The following is a 19556-nucleotide window of genomic DNA, read 5'->3' as shown; positions in this document are numbered from 1 at the left end:
TGCCTCACAAAGAGAAAAAAAAATACACACACACACAAACACTCGAAAAAGAAACTACTTGATAAAAAAATCAATTAAAGATTACAATTTAAGATGTTAGAAAATGAGTCACAGCACAATAGAGAAATTAGTTCATTACTTCTTTCACTGTTTCGACCACTTTAACGTCACTTTCAGAAACAGGTAATCTTTTTTTTTCAAATTGACTTTTTTGAGTATCCAGTTAATATTTAGTTAGCAGTATAAAGTTCCCTGTGTTTTATGTATAAAAATGTTACAGAAGTTGAAAATACTAGCACTGCATATAAAATGTTCCAGATATCAATAGAGTTTTGCTACAGATTCTGATTAAATAGTATTTTCTAGAAATTTATATGTGGTTAATGATTACAGCAAAGAAACAGAATCATGAAGAATATTCTTAAACTGCACAGATACAAATATATTTTTAAGGGTATCTAAAACCTTTTTGTTGGTGTAGCATTTACATCAGACTTTTCAGTACAGCTCTTCAAATTACATCAAGGATCACTGGCCTAGAGTTCAGCTTGATTTCACTGCTTTCGCAATTTTTAGAAACATTTTGAATATACTTTTTTTTAAATTAGAAGAATTAGATTTAACTGATTATTCTCACCTGCAGTTCTAATTATATTTTCCTGCTAAGGTTCTATGAAATTTAGAAGGTCCAGAGGAGCTCTTTGTCAAATGAAAAAAGGCAAATGCAAAAAGGTTGTATCCATCCCTTTTGCAATTATTCAGTTATCCACATTCAAAAAAGGACCACAGTCTTTGAAATCTTAATGTGATGGTCACCAGGTTATGAATTTAAGTTGTATGCAGATAGGACTTAATTCAGGATCAGATTTAAGTTCTCTATCATTTCTAAATTTATTTCCATGGTTAACTGCACAAACCACTGACTTGCTATCTCCTTGACTGAGCTCTACAATGATTTTGAGGCCACACAGGTCAGCATGTTGTCATACTTATATATGGTAAGCAGTGGTGGTGTGTTTCTTCAGTAAAAAAGAGTATTAAGTTAACTGGCCTTGAAGTACAAGACCGATCATTTTCTTGCTTGTGTATCATTTAAATAATGGTGCCATTTTCAGCCTAGAAACATTTAGGCAGCTCTAATATGCAAGTTTATGTATTGTGTTTTACTGTGCATAGGAAATACAACTTACATACAGAACAAGAAGTGTTCAAGTTCAGGAAGCAATATTCCTTAAAGTGCCTGAAGTTCCCATCCCTGTACTTCACAATACATTAGCTTTTTAATGGAACTGGACCTAAATATCATGGTGATGTTTACTATCTTTATACAATTTTGTTTTAATAATCAATGGCATACCTCCAAACTCTTGTCATAAATTTGATGGGGGTGTTGATAAGAACAGAGGGATAGATGTTCTTTTCCATTCTTAAAAGAACAGCTGCATTGCAGTACAAAATAAAGATAGCCAAAATTACTAATACCTCTTGTTACAGGAGAAAAATCTTAAAAAATATCCTTTTAAACTCTTCTGATGGACCTGAACCCTTGAAATAGAAAGGCTGGCACTAATATGTTTTCTCATCACTCTTAAAAATAGTAGTTTCCATGTTAGGGTAAAGCAGTGATAACTGTGTGTGCTACAAAACAAATGAATAAGTAAATAACTTTTGCATTCACTGATCTCTGACTCATGTAGTCTTAATATTTTATTTCAGAACACTCAATATTAAAGCAATTTATAGTTAATGATAAAATTTAGAATAGATCAAGAGAAACTTCTTTACTTTGAGGGTGACTGAGCCCCAGGCTCTGGAACAGGCTACCCAGATAAGTTATGGGGTCTCCTCGGGAGATATCTGAAACCCATCCAGATGCTTTCCTGTGCAACCTACTGTAGGGAACCTGCATTAGCAGGGGATCTGATTGGACGGTCTGTAGAGGTCCCTTCCAACCCCTCTGATTCCGTACATTTTTCATCTATTCATTTTACTTTTTTTTCTACTGTCTTAACAGTTTTGATTACTTCTTTATCTTTACTAAGTTCTATTCGGTGCAATTCAAAAAAGCCCAAATGCTAGTTGGTAAACTGAAAACACATGAGACAATATCTCTTATTGAGCTTATTGGGAGCAAATACGATATAAATCTAATGTATTGTAAACTTCCTTCAGTGCGAGATGCTATCAGACCCTAATTGCTGCCTCTGTTTCACATCTTTTTAAATATCTGAAATTAGTTGCTCCATCAGCTTTAGTTACATATGCTTCTTTTTTCAATCAAGGAAGAGAAACTGATACATCCAGAAGGCAATAAAAAGAACAGGAACCCTCATGAGATGCTTTCTTCCTTCTTTGGTTCTACAACTTATCTAAAATATCCATACCCAGATCTGTAATACAGTACAATGAAAGTTGCCTGTGAAGAATCCCAAGCTGAAACCTGAAGCTAAAACCTTAAGTACGTCATTAAACTGTATATTACCAGGCTTATTTGTATTTATTTGTATATATTTCTGGGGCTATGGGCTGAAAAGATAAACAGATGCTCCTTCAACCAAGTAACAGGCACAAATCACGTACCAATTCATATACTGTGAAGCATGTCATTTATTGACAAGCTTACTCCTGCTTGTGTGGATGAGGCTTTGATAGAAACTTCTGCCACAGTTTCTATTTTGAGACATTCAGAGATTTACCTGAAGATTGCTAGGGACATAAAAGCCTGAAACTCGATTTGATCTTGAGAATGACTGACAGAGTGACTTATTAATCTGTTTAGGAAACTCTTGAGTTCTTTGTTTTATTATAAACAGAATTATTATGAAAAGGAGAATAAATATGATTTTAGAAGTGTTAAAGGAGATAAGAGAATAACTAGTGCTTAGTTAATCTGGTTTGAAACTGAAGTCTATTACTTTGAGGCTTAGAGTACTGAAAGAAACTTAAATATATATATGTATATATTTGCATACAGTGAATAAATACAGAAGATTTGATTATGAAAGCAGAAATATCTCCAAACCATGCAAAATTACAGCCCCTGAAACAAGGAGAGAATTACCATAAGTGGTTAGACAAACTGGTCTTTCAGTATGGAAACGTTCATATGTATAATTAACATATTAAAGCACGCAGATTTAGGATTTCATTAATGGTTTATGTGTTGGGTCTGGGATTCTATGTGTTTCAGAAATGGGTCATGAATACTAATACTAGAAATACACCACCATAAAAATAATTGTGTACAGTATGTAAGGGTTGAAATTCATTTCTATTGAAAGACTATACTTTTATAAAGGTAAATTTATGGAAGTAGGATGATAACATTACTGAAATTCTTTCTGTATTCAGGTGCAGTCCCATGATACCTGATTTCTTAATATTTTCACTCCACGTAGTCCAGACCGATAAACACTTCACAGTTATTTACTAACTTTAACAAATTATATTGTGATAAATAAACAGAAATCATTACTATGGGTACAGAGATTTCAGATTCCTGTAGCTTCAAATTTTACATAATCCTTTTATTCTATTTCTGTAGTCTGTAGATGCAGTAAAATCCTCTGAATTCCTTCAGTCTTTTGATTTCTGTGATCTCAAATGCATCCAAATATCAGAGGGGCAGCTTTTTTCAAGAGTATCTGCGCTATTTCTTAATGGTCTCTTACAAGGCCAGCATATTATCTGAAAACGATTTTTGGAAAGTTTGTTTGAATTGTATGAGCACCAGATTACTCAGCAAGTTGGAACTGCAGCGTATCTCTTTCTCAGACATAACACATTTTCTAAAAAGTAAGAAGTGTACTAAATGACAAAAAGAAAAAGTGTGAAGTTTGCCTACATGATAGTATATTCCTTAGGATTTTTCTGAATATATAAAATGACATAAAGAGATGATCAAGCAAAAATACAAACATCCTGTAAAAATATCACAGCAGAAAACAGTTGCCTCTCTTGATATGGGATTTTAAATAGAATGAGCTATAAAAGTATCAGTTAAAATGGTTTTGGACTGTACTTAACTACTATGATGAATGTGGTACAAGACACTTAGTAAAAGAATTCACAGACCTCCCAACATCCCAATAAGTACTGGTAAGTCCATGAAAAGTGTGTAAATATGGACTGTAAACCTTTTTTTAGAAAATACTAGCACATAGACAGTATGTAGATTATTTAATGTGAAAGAATATTATGAGAAACAAGTGTTGTGTTGTATTTGTAAAGAACTTGAATCTTGCTGGGACTAAGTAGACACTAACCATCCCTTTTTGCAAGTTAATCTCTGAACATGATGCACATGGTCTGATATAATAAAACAGTTCTGCAATACTTAGAAATAATTCAACGATATGTACAATACAAAAACAAACTGATTGAATGAACTCTAAGCAATCTTCTGACACAAAATAACTTCTTAACTGGATTTTCAAATGCTTATCCACCGTTCATTAGCTTTTATTTAACTAATTATAGTTATATAGTCACACAGAAGGTACTCAGCCTACACAGAGTTTTGTTCTATTACCGTTTGCCACAAGTAAACACTTTTTCTGATTAATTTTGTTCAAATTTTCTAAAGAAAGCTTTATGAACATAGTATTGCTTTAAGCCAATATTATAAGAACACAGTAGTGCTTTAAGCCAATATTAACAATTGCAAGAATGAAAGATACGAAAGATATATTTCATTATCCTTTAGTATCTTAGGATTTATAAGTCATACAGATAATAAGTATATTACTCTAAAAGTAATGCCTTCTATTTACTTACATGGAAACGCCAACATATATAAAGAGCACAATAACACTGATAGCCCAAATTCTCAGATACACTGTACTATTTCTGTACATAGTCACCACCATTAGCTATGCCTCTTTGCCAGAAATGCACAAGAGCTGGCAGGCTGCACTTCTGAAAATTGGCATGGCTGTCTGGAAGTGCAGAAATTCACTGCAGAAATGCACCTCTCAACCCTTACTACACTGACATCCGCTGTTTGGTCTTTGTAGATGTTCAGCAAGTATCAATGAATGTCAATGGGTGCCATCCTTTCCTCATATGGGGATTCAGTGACACACCTTTGTTTCATATAAACTTCCATATCAGACACCATTTGTCAGACTGCTTCTCTGCTGCCATCTGTAACAAGGCAGCAACATGTGATGGGATACTGGTGGGAACGTTCAGCCTCCACAGCCAAACCACCAACATCTGCCTCTGACATCACGGGCTGACAGAATAACATTGCAGGTATTACTTTCAGAGTAGACTTCATCTTATGACAGCTAGATTTTGAGAATAATGAATAATCTAGGTTTCAAAGAAAAGAGATGTGCGCATATAATTTAGGGAGTTTCAGGATAACTCCAAGTAGGACCAACTCATTGATCGCCTAGCTAACACAAAGTGATAGAAAACACATTCAACATTTGCTGTGAAAAAAAATTAATAGTCTGTCACTTAATCCTTTGAATTTAATAATCCAAAGCTGTAATAATTACTGTAATTAAATGCAATATAATTGCAATTATTGATCCTGAAAATGATTTTATGATTTTTCATTTCTGCTTCCTAAAACCTTCATTTGAGAAGCGATCTTCTTAATTAATAATTCTATAGCTCTGCTAAAAAATAAAAGTAATATAATTTTAGAAGTCTTTTAGAAAGCTATCCTCCTTCCAGCTGGATTCTCTAGCAGCAATTATAGTTTATATTCTCTAAGGAAACCATTTACATTTATCCAAAGGACATCAAGAGGGAAGTGTCTTTTGTCCTCATCCATTTGTGCTATCAAAACCTAAGTCCCACTCACACTTACTGAAATCTGCTCTTACGAATCTGATTCAAGATGTGTCTGTATCGTCCTGTCTCTTGTCCAACTGTTACAGATATTCTTAAAACCATGTCATTAGTGATGTGTGAGTACTTACTTGCTCCCTTCACGGGAATGCAAAAGGGAATACAGCACTTTTTCTGGTCTTGTAGGGATAGAGCAATTGGAAAGGCCACTGTAATGCCAGTAAAGGCATTTAGCTTGACTTCAGCATTGCTCATCTTAAATCTTAGGAGGACTGCTGCATTGCAGACTCATGTTTGAATTCCCCATCTTTCATCTGAATATCGTCTCCCTTCTGATTTTCAGTTATTTAAGCTAGATCTCAGATTTCTCTTGTGGGAGCAGTTCTTTTTTTTAAGCAATTGACTAATGACTGACACAAAGGTCTGAACGTGGGTTACCACTCCTCAGGGAAATGCTTTGCAGCTGTATTGTAAGTGTGCCCTTCACTATTTAATACTTACAGAAAAAGGAACAAATCTACCTTACAAGAAACTGCAGCTCACAGAGGCTGTCACCTTTCTTCTGCTTAGGCAAACTTTGTTCAAGGCCTTATTTCACATCACGTGAGTAGGTAAAAGCTTGTATCTCCCTCATGCCTTATGGATACTTTTCCCACTACTTTTTTATTATTATTTTATTTTTATTATTATTTTCTTTTTTAAATAGGAAGGCAATTTTTCTTCTCAACGCCAGGCTGATGCCTGTGAGGAGTGCAACTCACAGGTGAGGATGCTGAGAAGAGGAAGATATTAACGAGCTGACTTTGTTACACAGGTTTCCTCTCCACCATTTTCACTTGCATTTTATTCCACTCAGCTGTGGATATGTTTTTGGTTCTTAACACGCAACACATGCTATTTGCTTGGATCAAACCTTCACGGCATTGTAAGTTAATAGCAAGTCCTCATTATGCTGAGCAGAATGTTTTACTAGACTGAAATACTGATATCATTTTCTGCAAATATATTCTATATGATATAATTCTGTTGAAAATCTAAATTCAGAGGCTTGACCAAGCTCATTCAAAAACTCTGAAATAGGGAGAACAATCTGTTCCCCTGATGGGACCTTCTCTTTTTGCAGGATGGATCCCTGAGCAAGGAGTTTATGCAATGATTGAGGCAGCAGGTAAGCTATTAGTCAGGAGATCAAATGTAAAGTCATCCTAATTTAATGTAAATATTTACATCCAACGTTTTGCTACTGTGAGAGAAACAGCTGCCTCCATCCCTCCCAGTTTCTCTTGCTTTCATTCCCAGCTAGATAAAAAATGAAACAAACAATACCCACTTCCCCTCCCCCAACAATTATTCCCAAAATACACTGGTAGCTTCCTACCTGGAATTTCTGGATAAATTGTCCACAACCCCTCAATGACTTGAATCCAGTTTACCTTTAGTAATGAGAAGAAATTGATATAAACTTTTTCTTACTATCTGTTCCTGAGAATTTGCATTCTGTGTTAGAACATATGACAATTTGCTGTAAAAGAAACTGCAAAAATCCAAACAAGCCCATAAAGTATTACTGTACTCATGAGTGCAAACTCAGTTATTGAACTGAAGAGCAATATTAGTTTAGAATGCGTTATTCTTGTTTGCTCTCTCTCTGACAGGCTTTTTTTTCATCTGGCCTCTTTCCAACATTTGTGTTTTGAGCATTTACAAGGCACTCCAAGGGCTCAAAGACAAAACCCTTTTATAAATAATATAGTTGTATAATTACTAGGCAGAGAAAATAACTATTTCTGGGTTTAGATTATTTCTATTTGGACATACCTTGCATTTTCCTTTTTACTTTTGACCAATAGCTAAAGCCCTGTTTAGATGTTGGATGGGGTTTTGTGAAGTGCTAACCTGGCCTTGACCACACCCAGGTGTTTCAAGGAGAGGTGCTTTACCCTCTGATCATCCTTGTGTCTTCTTCTTAGGACCTGCTCCAATAGGTCCATGTCTTTCTTACAGTGATAGCCCCAGAGCTCAGTGCAGTACTCCAGGTCGGGTGCCATGAAAGTGGAGTAGAGAGGTGTTCAGTCAGCATTTGTACTTTGTACCTGCAAAAATGTGGTGTTCTACTAGGCATTCAAAAGTGAGGTGCTGTGGTGGTGAATGATTTAATGTGTAGCAAGTCACACAGTCCTGACTACTATAATGTTAGCAAGGCATTACTTGAGGGGAACTTGTTTCAGCAGCGACAAAGCCCATTGCAAATCCATGCAATTTTCTCACACTTAAAAATTCCTTAGTCCTTGTACTTCTGGTTTGCAGTCTGCTCACTGCTTTTACAGTAAGGATGGCTATAGTTTGATGCCTCAAGCAGAACCTTTTGACTACTGTGTCTCAAGTCTTTTTCCTTTCTTTTGAAGATATTCCCCTTCATAGCTTCACAGTTATCACCTTGTTAAGTAGTGAGTTCAAGTCAATCTCTGAGATTTCAGGTAGTCATAAGGAAATGGGAGGAAGCAATGCCATCCAGAGGGACCCAGACTGGCTTGAAAAGTTGGTCCATGAAAACCTAATGACTCAACTAAGTTAAGTACAGGGTGTTGCACTCTGGTCAGGGCAATCCCAGATATGGGTACAGCCTGGGAGGAAAAACTCATTGGAAGCAGCCCTGCAGAGAAGGACTTGGAGATCTTGATGGGCAAAAAGCTGGACGTGAGCAAGCAGTGTGCATTTGCAGCCTGGAAGGCCAACTATTATCTTGGGCTGCACCAAAAGAGGGGTGGCCAGAAAGCAGAGAAAGACTGCCCCCCCTCCACTCTGCCCTTGTGAGGCTGTCTGGAGAACTGTGTCCAGGCCTAGAGACTCCAATACAAGAAAGATGGGGAGCTGTTAGAGCAAGTCCAGAGGAAGGCCACAGAGATGATCAGCAGGCTGGAGCACCTCTCTTATAAAGAAAAACTGAAGGAGCTGTGTACGTGTTCAGCCTGGGGAAAAGAGAGCTCCTTGGAAATCTCACTTTGACCTTCTAGTATCTGAGCAGAGCTTATAAACAGGAGAGAGACTAAATTTTTACATGGGCAGATAGTAATAGGATAAGGGTGAATGGTTATAATTAAAAAGAGGGGAAATTTAGGTTAGATGTTAGGTAGAAATTTTTCAGAGGATTGTGATGCACTGGAGCAGGTTGCCCATTCCTCATCTATGGAGGTGTTCAAGGCCAGGTTGGATGAGGCCCTACAGAGCCTAATCTGATTGGTGGCAACCCTGCCCACGGCATGGGATTGAAACTGGATGATCTTTAAGATTCCTTGCAACCAAGTCACTCTATGATATGGTGACAGGGAAGTAAAAAGATGAAAAAATGGAATACAAATCCACTTGCTGGATACAGAAGTAATGTGACTGGACATTTATTTTTTTAATTAGGTGAGAAGCAGGACATGATGTTTGATGCCAAAAGCCTATCTGATGATACACTTGATTAATTGGTAGGCTGGGCTGAATTCATTTTAAGATTATCTTTGTCTTCCTTCTTTCTTGTGGCATTATGTCAAGGTGAAAATGTAATCACTTGGTTTTTTTGTTTTGTTTTTGTTCTGGCATATTCTATGTACCCAAGTCAATTTGTAAATGGGCTGTTACAGACAGGTTTGGTATATCACCTTGATACTGACTTTTGAAAGGTACTAGTTAGTACAAATTTTGTTTGAACTCTGTAAGCAGATAATATTTTAAAATCTCTGAAAGTAGGTAGTGCAATCTGCTGCAGCAATTCATTTTTTCCTGCAACCTGATAAGAAGGTTGATCCTTACCTCAGCATAGCTCTGACTGAGGACAATTTAAAATGATTTACACCAGCTCACAAGCCAGCCCTAACTTAGATTTGTAACTGAAAGTTCAGTCATTCTAGAAAAGATGACATAATTGTTTCTGTTCTACCCGCTATTTCCTGAAAACCTTTTGAACAGTCTGTCATCTTCTGACAATAAATAATCTGGACACAGAGCCTCATCTTTCACCTCTTGCTTTTGATGCAGACAACAACTTCTGTGCAGAATAAGTTACAAATTGGGCATAATACAAAAAACTAGCAATCGACATGTTGTCTAACACAAAGCACAGTATCTAAGAAGGCAGGAGAGACAAGAGTCATAACATTTTTTCACTGATTTTTAGTAAAATTGGATTCAAATATGTCAGTGGTCTAGTTAATAGAGAAAATAAGCTTTCCCACTGGGGGGAAAAAAGAAAAAAGTGGTGCATGTATGTGCTGTAAAGAACTTCGGCGGTGAAAGGACTGAAAAGATAGAAAATCTCCATTTGACTGTGAAACTACTCTCATTCAGGAAAAAATTCCAGCTCCAATTACATTTGAATTGACACCATTATGCTTCACATAAAAATGCCTTCTGTCTGTGCACAGCAAACTTCAAGCATGCACAACAGACAAAAATTACTCATTGGACAACTTTCCTTGATTTCAAGGAAAATATAAGAAATAAAAATAACTAACTTTCAAATGTCAGGCTACTGATGACAGTGGAACATTTGCAAAGAAAACTGCTTATCATGTATGAAAATGTAAGCATTTTTGTTTAAAATCCTATACTGATCATCTCCTTAGCTACTTTCTATGAGGAAAGTATGTGCATTTGAATGAAGCTCTACTTCTTAACAAATAGAGCTATCTCCAAAGAAGAATAGTCAAAGCAGAGAAAGATGAGGAATAAGTAAAAAAGATAGAGAACATGCCGAATAGGAAATATGAGTGAGGCGGAAGACAAGATATGCATAAAAGGAATAAAGAATGATGGGATGAGGGAAGTAGATTGCAGATACTCAAGGGTAGTACCAACTGTGAAAGCTATAACTGTGATTACATTCGTAGTATCTCTAAAGAACTTTGTAGTTCAGAGTGAAGATAGCAAGATGTGTGATTTGCTGTCTTCTAAAGTATGTTGGCCAAGCAGACAAAATGTTATATTTGAGTCCGTAAAGCTGTTGTTATGTTTTAAGAACTTAAGTGAACCTCATAATGTCTGGGATCCTGAACCACAGTTACTCACTCCTAGTGGGATTGGGGAAAGAGTCCAAGAAAAGAAAAAAAGAACTACTCATAGGTTGAAATAAATTTAATAAGACAGAAAAGGAATGCAAAAATAATAGTAATGATAACCACTATTGTATTCTTGTGTTGTATATTGTATTGATTTACTAGTTTAAATCACTTCACAAAACCAGTGATGAAGAACATATTTGCTCACCACCTACCACCAAATGCCAAGCACATCCTTAGCAGCAGCTACCCCACTGGCCAGTCCCCCATTTTATAGCTTTTTCCTGATGTCATACTGTATGAAATATCCCAGTTTAGGCAACCTGTTCTAGTTCTGTCCCCTCCCAGCAATTTGTGCTCTCCCAGCCCCCTTGCTGGCAGAGCAGCATAAAAAATTGAAATATCCCTGTCTCTGTGAAGCCGCTGCTCAGGAATAACTAAACATCAATTTGTTATCAACATTGTTTTTCTCCTACAGAAAAAAAAATGTAGCATCATACCAGACACTATGAAAAAAGAAATATTCTAAAGGGAGGAACAAGTAGTGAGTAAATGAGAAAGAGCTGGACATAACTGGCAGGTAATGTTTGCAGGGCAGTTGTAAACAAAATCCAGAACTAAAATGAGTCCTCTACAAGAGTGAAAACTAAAATATAAGAAATGTCTACAGGATGGCATGTTGGGGAACACTCTCATTCCTTTTAATGGAAATCAGCACATCTGTGTGCCCATCCTAAGTACCTTTAAAATAATGCATGCAGCATGAAAAACCAACAGAAGAAATCCGAGGACCGAATGCAGTTGCAGGACTGTAGCATGAGGGTGCTGCAGTGGGTGGACACATATAATTATTTAACTCTCTTTCATCACATATGATTTAAAAAAGACAGACTAGGATGAAAAGTATTACTCTTATGTGAGGGAGTAGCATAGATATGTGGGGCTCTGCCTAGAGACAGGTATAAACCAACTGAGAACTGATTGGTCAGCATTAATGGGTAGACAAACATAAGCAATTTTGTGGTAGATACCTGCTACAGAACACCTGATCAGGAAAATTTACAATCAGATCAGATGAAGCCAGTTACTAATGGTGTACATCAGTGGTTGACACTACAACCAATATGCTTCATGATCTTCGCTAATGACCTGGCTGATGGGATAGAGTGCATCCAATGCAAATTTGAAGATGATACAAAATACAAAACTGGGTAGGGTGGTTGATGAATCATATGTCATACTGCCATTCAGGTGGACCCCAGCAATCTCAAGGAAAAAAAAAAATTACTTTGGAAGGAGTCATTGTTCATACTGATACAGACAGGGGATTGGCTGGCTGAGAAGCAATTTTTCATCCTAGTGAATCTTGAACCAACGATGCATCCTTGTGCCCAAGGGCAGCAGCCTCTTCTAGGCTGCATCAGGAACAACACTATCACCTGCAGGCTGGGGGTGTGATCTGTCCCCCCTCATCAGCACTCCACAACTTGAGTGCTGTGTTCAATGCTGTGCTCCCTGGTTCAGAGTGGACATGAACACACTGGAGCAACTGCATAAAAGAGCCAGAAAGGTGATGACAGGCTTTAAGCATATGAGCTACATGGAGAGACTGAGAGAGCTGGGACTGTCGAGTATGGACAACAGGAGCATGTTATCCATTTGTATGGATTTCTTTTGGAAGGAATCATCAAGATGGAGTTAGACTCTTCAGAGCGATGTTCAGTGACAGGCCAAAAGGTAATGGACACAAAGTAAAATTCAGGAAATTCATTTCAAAATAAGAAAAAGCTTTTCTATTGATAGGATAGTTCACCATAAGACAGTACAGATCAAGCATAGGATAACATATTTTCCCTGATACATAAGTATTGAAGGAATGAAACTATGTAATGATTAAACCTAAATCAACACCCCTTGTCTAGTATCCTTGCCATTTCAGCTGTACGCTTCTGTCAATTTTGTTAGGATTATAAATTCCACTTAAACCTTGCTGGAACATGCACTTCTCTACAAGCAAACTTTGGTTTGATTTGGCTGTTTTGAAGGTTCAAATACATTCAATTTGTACTCTAAGTAAAAATGAAGGTGGTTGGTTTTTTGTTTTTGTTTTTTTTGGTCAGTTGATTTCAGTAAGATTCGGAAAAAATGATCATAAAGAATTTGCTAACACTATGAAGGGTTTAAAAGAACTGTAGCATTTCTAACTGCCCTCGAAACCAAGCCAGAAAACAATATCACTCATACTGAGATTCTTCTACACACGTACAGACAATAATGGTCAGACTACAAAGCAGGTTAATTTCAAAATGCAAATTCTTGTTTCTTATTTTCTTTGATGACTTTCCTTTTCCTTCTTTCTCATCTATCATTTTTAGTGAGAAAACTGGACAAGAATGTAGATCGTTCCCTACCACTGCTACTTTCAGCGCAGCTGTTGCTTTCTTCATGATCATTTAGGAGGATGAAGGAAAAAAGAATGAATGGGAGAATGGAATATTGTGTGAAGAGAATAATAAATTTTCACACAGATAAATAAAAATTAATCTGGAAGGAAAACAGAAAATGAATTAGGAATAGCTGTGAGCATTCCTGTAAATCTCCCATGGAATTCTGGTAAAAAAACCCAAATGCTACAAATCCTAGGGAACATTCCTGTGCATCTCTAAAAGATAACATATGACATCCTAATCTAGTAAAGTGATTTCTAGAATCCAGTAACGAGTTTCTAGAAAGGTTAAAAGTTGTGCTTGTTTCTTTTTTATCATTATTTCTTTCTTTTCCTTTGGTTTTGATATTGAGATCAACACTGTAATGAATTGTTTAATGTCCACTAAGTAAAGCAACTTCAAAAACTGAACAAAAAGCCAAATAAATTTCCCTTCAATCTTTTAGTTTTGTTAAGCTGTGAATTGGTTAGAAGACTTCTGACAGCAGTTTCAAGTCTGGAGTACAACACATAGCTCTAATCTTGTACTGTCTGACAGTGCTAAATTTAGCACTTATATTGTTTCTGTTGATTTTTTTTTGGTCTGTCTATTTTCTAGAACACTAATGAAAAAAAAATAGGAAGCCTGTCAAAGGCTTAGGAAACAAACCTTCTGGTGCAGTGCCTTCTCTATGTAGTGCCACTCTGCTTTGCAGCATTAAAAGGCAAGAGAGAGTGTCTTTCTGAGTGAAATTCAATGAATGTTTTTTAATCTTTTAACAGGTATGCATTATGTTTCCACTTTCACATCTCAGAGTGAATAAAGTTTAGGGTGGATTTTCAGTGAAATATGAAATTTTCAGTGAAACATTAAATACCACGATACTTTTTGTTAGTAAATAATTAATAAACAAATAAAACATTTAAACACTAGGTTGTCAACCCTGCAATGTGCCCGGATATTGTCTGCAGTGGGTGGAATGTACCTTACCTATGTTTGTGGACTCAGGGTACAGATGCTCTTTCTATGGCCCTAACTGCTGATGTTTTCCAGTGAGTAGAAAGGACTGAGGAGTGAACTGAGATTACATCCAACCTCAAGCAATAATTCACAAACTCAGCAGCTGGTACAGCTGTGGGTAGAGAATGTCTTTGCTTATTTGTACTCTCTTTCCATTTCTTTCTCTTCAGCTACATTTTAGGAAGAATTTGAACAAATTGAAACAGGGCAGTGCATTGTGCTCCATCTGTTCCTCTCCCCAGGACAGGAATCAGACATCAGACTGCATGGGACAGATGTTATCCACATCAGGTACTGCTGGAAGACATTCTGATGTATGTCCTGGTGAATGAGCACATGGCAACTTTATATGGAGCAGCAGTAGCCAGCAAATCTAGCAAAAGGCTTCAGGAATAAAGTAGAAGCAGAGACCAGAACTGAACTTTGCCAGACTCATTTTAAGAGGTAATAACCCTATAGCTATACAAAAATCCCTCATTTTCTAGGAGGAGATTTTGCTCCATTATCAATGTTTGTTATGACAGAATCTAGCCCTAATTAGTGCTATGTCTAAACTAAAGATAGGTGAGAATTACCATTCTTATGCTATATTAAAGATATCAATGTAAAACAAATGAATATTGAAATTACTTACCTGTGTAATACCAACTGCATAAGTGATATAGCAGATCTGACATAAACAGGGTTCATTTTCATGTGAAGGATCATCTCTTAGGTCTGCATTTTCATCTCCTCAGACATGTTCCTAAGTAAGCAAGTTTTGAGCCAAGGAAACAATACTCTACCTTACCAATTCAGATCATGATTTGGTGGGTTTTTAGTTTGATTCTTTCTATATTCACTTTAAATTTGGTGGAAGAGATGTATTTCTTTATTTTTGCCAATGGACTTTGATGAAAGTAAGATTGTGACTTGGCAAAGAAATGCAAGATGGAATATACAGGCATGGAAAACAGCCTGGAGAGATTGATCAGGGACAAATGAAGCATTGAGACAGGTGTTGTTGGCATGAAGCAGAGGAATGCAAAAGTGAATGAGGTTAGAGAGATAGCTTGGAGCAGAACTGTGAGGGTCTTTCAAGGCAAGGCAAGGACATAGAGTCTGAACTCAAGGTGAGGTGTGTGAGTAAAATTTAAAAGGGCTAAGCTCCCCTACAATTTCTCCAAATGTCCATTATAAATGTTCCTCATTATTTTCTTGTCTTCTTCCTTTTCTTTCTTTTCTTTTTTTTCTTTTATATATACTTAAAAAGGAAAAACATAACTGAAATAAACAGATGTTCAGTCATTTTGGACAGAATCTGAAATACTCTCAAACAAGAATACACTTGTCTTGACTAGCTTAACATAAAAAAAAACAAAACAAAAAAGTAGAAAAAAATTGTAAATAGATGTACTTCAGCAGCTAAACCAAACTGAGGAGAGAGTCTAACCACAAGGGTCTTGTTGTGCAGTTTCCAATTACACATCCTCTGAAGGGGTGGAGATGCTGCAGCAATGCATCAGGCACAGTCATGCTCTCCAACACTCAGAACTTGTTCCCTCAAGACTTGTGTCTTTTCCAGAAAAGAGAATGTGGGTGGATGTAAGGCAAGAAATAGTACTAATGCTGATATAAATCTATGTCAACCCCAAAAGAACACAGTTTCTGTGAAACTGCAACTGAAACTAGCATTCATAGAAATAAATCTCTTCCCCCTGCCTGAGCTACATGCAGCATCTGTGTAAGAAGATAAATTGCTGGAATCCTCATCATGCATTCAAACACGGGATTATAATTTTACTGTTGCTTCATAGAGTCACTTAGTAATGAATAGGAGAGCTTTCCTATGAGATTTAGACAGCAACTAGTTGGTGCATGTTTTTAGTTTTGCCCTACCAGAGACTGTCACTTGAACATAATTTAAAATATAAAGGAAGTTTAACCTTTACTTAAAATATTGGTATTATTTGCTGAACAAGGTTAAAATCACTACGAATGTGTAAGTTACATATACACAAAGTTATCAAAGGCTCATAAAAGCCTTAAATAAAACTCAAAATAATGCTAGTAACTGGGGAATAAAAACAAGTTAAAAGTATAGAGACATTATCATTTCAAAATAATTCTTCTAAGGAGCCTATTCATATTTAACATCCAAGAATGTTGAAATGTCTTGTTTTTTCTCATCAGGATGGCACTTCACATGAAAATTCCAGTTGTCAAAAGTGGAACTTTCTGTCTGTATTTACTGGGTTTGCTTTGACTTTCACTGGACTTTTTCCTTATATCTAGGACAGAGTAACTTATCAGAGACAGAAATCAGCTCAGAAAACATAATTGTTACTTACCACTGCAATTACTTGATATAGGTACAAACAGTTTTCCATTCCTTAACCTAGAGATCATTTATTGAAATGCTCCTATGTCATACAATTACATTAGAAAAGGAGAGCCTACAGCCTTGCATCCAGATTAGTGCTCCAGAGATGCATGTTGAAGGCCCTGCTTCAAGAACTGGGGGCAGAATGGGACATGCCATATTGCCTTTGAGTGCTTATATTGTGAGGCTATTGTATAAAACGAGATGTGGATGCACATTACAAAGAATTGTGATCACCTCCTTCAAATCTCACCTTCTAAATTGCATAATTCATAGCAAAACCAAAGATTTTTATGCAAAGAAGGCTTGGCCCTAGGTACCCAAAATGTGTTTGATATATCAGCTCTAAACTGAAGAAACAAAAGTCTTGAACTGTTTCTTATTCCTATCTCTCCTTTCACATCAGAGCACCATGAAGAGATTTTTTTTGACGGTTTGTGCACCGTTTGTGTTTGAAGGAAAAAAGTCAGTTTATTCTTAAAAATGTCAGATTTTAATTCTGAGACATACTGGAGATGTGTATATAGTGAAAATGCACAAAAATATTTCAGTATTTTAATTGACAACAAAATTGTGCATGGAAAAAAATTAAGAATTCCCTTTCAACTTGGGATAACACAATTCTTTCATGTGAAGTATTTGTTCCAAATCACAGCCATTGTACAAGATAAGAATAACTGACTTGTCTAAAGTTAACTGGCCTATGAAAGAGTAATGAATCAAACTCTAAGCTCTGATCACATTGGACATAATCTTTCCCACCAGAGCAGTCTTTCTTTCCTAATCACTCTTTTCAAAATCACTGTTCCTCAGCAACACTCCTTCCACTGTGAAATGCTGCCAGAGGTACAAAATAAAGTAAGTTCATGATAGGATGATAGTAACAGACCACTCTATTGTTCAGTTGGGCAAAGGTAAACACATGACTAGGTATGTATATATATGCAGATGCAAGCATGTGCATGTGTTTAGGTACGCAGTCTTACATATATGCACATGCAAAGACCCTACATTTCAGATCCTATTAAGTGCACTACCCTTTTTTTCCCTTCACTGGGAAATGCTTGTCATATCTGCTTCTTTTTATCAGCAAATGAGTAGTATTTCTTCTCTTTTAGATAATATCAGCATGCTACTTTGGGAAAGCATCTGGAATTGGGTATTGCTTTAGAAAAGACGCAGTCTGTAATTAGTGACGTAAATCATACTATTAAAACATAATTACAGAAAGCACTTCAATAATAAAATGAGGATGAACATTTGAGGTCTTTGTCAGTATCATAATCACAGTGAAAAAGCATTTATGTTATGATTTTTTGTTGCTGTTTCGAGCTTGATTGATAGTTTAGGCATATTGTTTCTTTAGCTATGAAAAATTCTTAGTTTACAAACAGTTTCATATGTCAGAAAATTCAAATGGCTTGGAGGATTTTTAAGTGATCAGAAGAAGTCATAAATAAATTATTTGCCTTGAATGTCATCTGTCTTTACTATGAGGCTGTCACATTAGGGAAAATCATCCCTCAAACTATGTGCTTGCTAAAAACAAAATAAAGGTAAGGACCCAATCCTAAGCACACCTAGCAAGATCTTCATGGCAATTGAGGATGGACACCAAAATAAATAAGTAAATGCAAGGAGATAAAATACTGAGACAGGATGAGTCATTTTGTATCAGTCTGTGCCAGCTCCACATTTGCATTGTGGAAGGTCAATTATCTCACACTGAAATATAGCTGAAACCATGAACTCAGTAGCTCTGGGCACTTAACACTGTTTAGATCTGTACTTTAACACTTAATTTAATATTTTTCCTGAAGGAAAAGGATTAATAATTGCGTTTGGTGAAGCATACACTTTAAAAGATTGACCCTCACAAGCTGTTGTTTTTTTTAGGACTAGAAACAAGTACCTATGTTTCCCCAGACACTATCCACTTATGTGACATTTTTTACACTTCACAAAGCTGCCAAATGTAATGTGCTAAAGGAAAATTTTAAAGATAACTAATTAGAAAAGTAATTTGCAATTATGTTTTAGACCATTCAGCAACAAATAAGAGTGAAGTGCTATTTGATGTTGAGTCTGATATTGATGAGAGTTCAGACTTTCATCCTATTGAATTCAGAGTCATGTCTCATCCTTAGATTAAGTGGAACCAGAAAGCAAGCTGTGGTTGTTAATTTCACAGTATACATATTCCAGTGTGCACTACTGTTTTGAAAGGATTCAGTCCCACATAAAAAAAAGATTTTTTTTCCTCCACGGTGTCTTGCCATATCTTAGGCATATTCCATGTGTATTTTGAGAAACAAGAAAATGTTAAGAAATAGAAATCAGAAAACCACATAATAGCATGTAATAAGAATGCTTCATTCAGAATATAATCATCAAGTCAGAATGAGCTGAGAATAAAGTTTTGGAATGCTGTAAAAGAGCTAGAGCACAAATCAAGTACCAAAAATTAATGCTGGAAGAAAAAAGAAGTAAATTTTCATCTCCTCAAGTCAATTTTATACTAAAAAATCAATTACTACAACTAACATTTCACATTTTCAGAGCACATGGCAAACAAATAATTTTGACAACAAAGTAGGTAATAGTTATATTCATATTATTACGTTGTATATATCAGAAAATTGAAACTAAATAGATTATAGAACTATATTTTCTTTTTTTTTGTCATACAAGGTTGGAAATGGGAATCCAGGGGATTTTAGAGTTGCAAAAATATCTAGCTGCTATAGATGAGCAATTCAGTCCCTTATCCCAGTCCTCAAAACAGAGAAATGTTCACAGTTAATGAACTTCTCCAGAGAAAATGCTGAGTGGGCAAAGAATGGTGCACAAAATGCTGATATTGACTAAAAACTTGTCTTTGAGAATCTAGCTTCTTCTGCA

The 19556-nt window shown here is 36.1% G+C and overlaps 1 protein-coding gene across 1 annotated transcript in view; it reads right to left on the bottom strand.

The window, feature by feature from the left end:
- The window catches only part of KCND2 (potassium voltage-gated channel subfamily D member 2), a 264436-nt gene that overhangs the window by 189712 nt on the left and 55168 nt on the right, over positions 1-19556 (bottom strand). The window lies entirely within an intron of this gene.

Source organism: Cyrtonyx montezumae, unplaced genomic scaffold (genome assembly GCF_038088225.1).
Source record: "Cyrtonyx montezumae isolate F1298 unplaced genomic scaffold, pur_monq_1.0 scaffold_3, whole genome shotgun sequence".
Classification (NCBI taxonomy): Eukaryota; Metazoa; Chordata; class Aves; order Galliformes; family Odontophoridae; genus Cyrtonyx; species Cyrtonyx montezumae.
The sequence above is the reverse complement of the archived record's forward strand: the minus strand, read 5'-3'. Positions and strand labels throughout refer to the sequence as shown.